The sequence below is a fragment of the Macrobrachium rosenbergii genome, chromosome 48 (assembly GCF_040412425.1).
Source record: "Macrobrachium rosenbergii isolate ZJJX-2024 chromosome 48, ASM4041242v1, whole genome shotgun sequence".
NCBI classification, from domain to species: domain Eukaryota; kingdom Metazoa; phylum Arthropoda; class Malacostraca; order Decapoda; family Palaemonidae; genus Macrobrachium; species Macrobrachium rosenbergii.
The window spans coordinates 2,373,039-2,378,001 of NC_089788.1; the positions used below are offsets into that span (position 1 = coordinate 2,373,039).

Genomic DNA, 4,963 nt, shown 5'->3' on the forward strand with positions numbered 1-4,963 from the left:
CCTCGGAATGTTGTGAGAGAAGAGAGAGAGAGAGAGAGAGAGAGAGAGAGAGAGAGAGAGAGAGAGGCAGAGAGAGCAAACCACAGGCACACTCCAGAGTCTAGTTAACCCCTAAACGGAGGCCCAGACCTTCTTGGATTTCGCAGTACTCAGCTGATCGGTCTAATGGAGGAAACCAAGGTCCAGTGGGGAGGGTTGGGTTGCCCCTAGGGGAGGGTTGGGGGAGGGGAGGAGGGGTTGTAGGCGCACCAGACAAGAATGTAAATGAAATTCAGCATGTCCGCGACTGGGTCCCACTGACCACCGCCTCTGAAGAAACTGAATTTTTTTTTTTTATAATTCTATTTTTTTTTACACATCAATAAACTGGAACTGGGAGAACTTGTTCATAAGAAAAAAAAAAAGAGACAAATTTCTCTTTCAATTTCATTACCATCGAATGCGGAGGAGGAATTATGGAGAAGTAAATACGCTACATTGCGACCGGTCCATGTTTTATAAATTTTAAAAGGGCTGAGCTTCAAACTGTCATAAAAATACATCCCTGATGTTCCAGAAAAGAGAAATAAAGAAAACGCAAAGAAAAGACGTTCATTTCGCCGAACACAAGCGCGGTATGCAATTACCCAGTAAGGGAGGGAACGTGCTTGGAACGCAGGAAAAAAAAAAAAAAAGCACAGACGGCCGGAGAAATCATCGATCAAGAAGTATTTCACACAATGAAGTCCAGTTGAGAGAGAGAGAGAGTTCATTACTGCTTCTTGCAGTCCTAAAAGGAAATAGGAGCACAGAACAGATAATACTGAGATCTCACGGTTCTCACCAATAACAAATGATAAAAGCTTGAACGATCTTAGCACAGTTACCCAATAATCTCCATAATTTGCGTTTTCTTCCACAAACGGCAGGAAGCAATGCCGTGCATTCTCCATCCCTACATCTCTAAGGTTTGTCATTGTCTGGGATGAACAATAAAAGCAGTTTTAAAAAACATCCTGGGGCTTAGAACTTTTTAAAAGTTTAATTTATTGAAACTAATTTCCATACACTTTTTTATTTGGGTTCTCCATCACTCAAATGAAGGAAAATCAAATGAAATCTGTCCACATCTATACTTGAATGGAAAAACGTATCTTTTCACCAAAGGAACCTGCCACTTCTTCCTTTCTCCTCCAAGTAGTATAAATCCTTTATCTTCATTTTATGTCCTCTGCTTCCCACCATCACCTTCCATGGTGCATTCTTCATCTGCACTTGGCAAAAGACTCCACCCCTACCCTCCCGCCAACCCCTGGTAAAGCGGTCTTTCACTTTTATTACCCAAATTTCCCCCTTCGACTTGCAGACTTCCCTTTGCTCCTTCCAGGAGCACTGCGGCCACTTTTAAAACCTTCTCTTCTTCTTCTTCTTCTTCCTCGTTGACAAGACTTTCTTCCACGGGCAATCCATCACCATTACAGCTTGTTAGCACATGCACGAATTTGCAGCAGCTGTTTATTGCAGAGAGAGAGAGAGAGAGAGAGAGAGAGAGAGAGAGAGAGAGAGAGAGAGAGAGAATTCAACTCTGCCGGTACAAGTCATTAGCTGGGATGAGAATGTCAGTCCTGAACAGGCCTCTGATGATGATGTGTTGTGTTCTACAAGGCTGTTCATCTGGACAAGATTTTTTTTTTATGTTTTTATTTGCTTTTTTCCTCTATCTTCGATATAAGCTTTTGAGGAAAAATTTGCATGTTCAGGGAGTTTTATAATCTCGCTCTCCGCTACGTAGGTTTTTCAGAGGATTCTGACATTGCGTTAAGTCAGATAATACATTTCTGTCCCTAGTATTATCTTGATATATCAGTTTGGGATATTGTGAAAATTCAATATATATATGTATGTGTGTGTGTGACTCGCACACTAGAATTGTGTCGGGATTGTGATTTGTTTGTTTTGATGGATTTTGAGAAAAAAAAAAAGTAAATCTGGATTTTATTTGGATTATGAAGAGAGAGTTTTATTTAACTGACCTCGTGTGTTTGATGTTCATTTTGGGGTTTCAAACAGAACGAAAATCTAACTGCCTAATATTTTCAGTTTTGTTGACTTACAGATTATATTAAATTTATTACAGTCAAAATTGAAGTACAAAGGTAACAAGTTTTAATATATGTAACTAAACAAGAGAGTTACTCTAAAAATGTAGTTGAGGGTTGCAGTCAGGGTGTAACTGATGTGTCTATATGATGAATTTTTAGTAATACATTATTACGTGAGCTCAAGCATGGCTTTATGTGAAAAAAAAAAAAACAGAAATTCACTTGCATAACTTCGAAATTTTAAAATCTGTAGAGTTTCATAAATGAGTGTATGTAAAAGTGTGTGTGATTATTAAACACACACACATATATATATATTATATAATATACATTTATAATATACATTTATACATATATATATATATATATATATATATATATATATACACACACACACACACACATATATATATATATATATATATATATATATATATATATATATATATATATATATATATATATATATATATATATATATATATATATACACACTTTTACATACACTAATTTCGAATACGAAACTCTACAGATTTAAAAATTTCATCGTTACACAAGAGAATTTCTGTTTTTTCCCGCATAAAGCCATGCTTGAGCTCACGTAATAATGTATTACTAAAAATTCATCATATCGACACATCAGTTACACCCTAACTGCAACCCCCAACTACATTTTTAGAGTAACTCTTTTGTTACTTCCAATTTTAACCTTTTAATAAATTTAGTATTATCTGTTTATCAACAAAATCTAAAATATTGGGTAGTCAGATTTTCGTTCGATTTTAAATCCCCCAAAATAAACATCAAATACACGAGATCAATTAAACAAAACCCAGTTAAACTCTCTTCATAATCCGAGTAAAATCCAGAACTATTTTGTTTTTCTGAAAAACCATCAAAACAAACAAATCACAATACCGACATGAATCAAGTGTGCCAGTCTTACGCCTTGAAACAATAAGAACATAACTCACGCTATAATTATCCATTCATCCTCACCACTCTCATATACCAGGCTTGATTAAATACTTCCCAGCGTTCTAAATCTGCCCAGCAATGACCTAAACATTCTCACACAAGTGCCAGAAATTAACGACTGAGGAAAATTCCACGCTCAGAACTCTGGCAGTAACATACAGAGGAATGCTGTATTCAACACACATTCTGAGACGGAACTCTCGCAGATGAAGACTCCCTGAATGCGGATGGAATGCTGTAATAGCAAGAAAGCAGAAGCACACATCGCATTACAAAATCCTCTTCATGAAAATTCTCATATGGCTGAGATGACAACTGGACGACACTGAGTACAATTGAATTGAGTATAGTATTTAGGCCAATGGCCAGGCACTGGGACCTATGAGGTCCTTCATCGCTGAAACGGAAATTGACAGTAAGAGGTTTGAAAGGTATAACAGGAGGAAAACCTCAAAGCAGTTGCACTATGAATCAATTGTTAGGAGAGGATTGAGGAAAGTCAGATGGAAGAAAGAGGATATGAAAGGAGGTACAGTAAAAGGAATGAAAGGGGTTGCAGCCAAGGGGCCGAAGGCACGCTGCAAAGAACCTTAAGTAATGCTTACAGTGCACCGCATAAGGGGAAGACAGTGACTACAAACGAAGTCTACAAAATCAAATAAACCTACAATTCTTACTGACAGTTTGAGGTTAAACGCGAGATAAAGGGCCGTTTCACCCAGCTATTAAAAGAACGCACGCAATCAAAATTCGCTAGAGAATTGTACATTTTATTAAGGTTCCAAGTCATTCGCCCAGAAATGGGCACCTTCAGAGAAAAACAATACAAGTCAGTGCACGACTCACATTTCAATTAGCTTGTCCAGGAAGAAGCCTTGATCGAAAAGCAACCATATTTCCATTCGTGGTTCATTTATTCTTTCTTTAGTTTTTGTAAAACATTGTATATGAATTCATATTCGAAATAAAGTATTATTATTATTATTAAATAACACAGGGAAAATGAAATAATTTTGCGTTTGTACGCCATACCTAACATACAAATACCTAAACAAACGAATTCTGCATTTACTATACTGTACCTTCATAAACAACAAATCTAATTCGATCATATTCCTGATATATTTAAGGCGTTGCCACAAACGCTACACTGGTATTCTCAGCGCAGATATAAATCTTGACCGAGCTAGTAATATCCAATAGTTGTTGTCTGAATGTTCTTATCAAACATTCAGTATACTTCCTCTGAAGGCTGAGTTTTGACTACGATTCCAGAATATAATGCGAACTAACATGGTCCAGTATTTGTGAAATAACAGGAAAAAAAAAAAAAAAAAAAAAATATATATATATATATATATATATATATATATATATATATATATATATATATATATATATATATATATATATATATAATATATATATATATATACAGTATACCCCATGTGAGTCAGATATATATTTCTGTGAAACACGTTCTCATGTTTTTGTTTCCTATAAATATATACATATTATATTACATACATATTTAAACATACAATCTCAATGACATCAACACACTACATCCGCTTCGCCATTAACCTTACCATCAGCGAAGTTAAGCAACGCTGGGTTTAGCAAGACGACGTCGGATAATAAACTCACTGTCACTAAAAGCGGGGAGGAAACACTCTCTAGACACGCCCTCTTCTTCAAGAGGAAAATGCATTTAGATAAGTCGTTTCCTTTGTACTGAGAAAAACAACATGATCCTCTGTGCACAATATGTTCACTTACATTGCCTTGTCTTCAAATGTTTATTCCTCCCGGCTTTCATTCTCTCTCATGATATTGTCCTTGGTAACATTTTCACTTTGATCTTTCTCCACCTACAAACGCTTTTACCAGTAACTGCAGTTTCT

General features: G+C 36.0%; 1 protein-coding gene across 18 annotated transcripts in view; it reads right to left on the minus strand.

Moving 5' to 3' along the window:
* Positions 1–4,963, minus strand: part of LOC136831178 (uncharacterized) — a 1,009,691-nt gene that overhangs the window by 40,993 nt on the left and 963,735 nt on the right. The gene's annotated exons all lie outside the window — the stretch shown is intronic.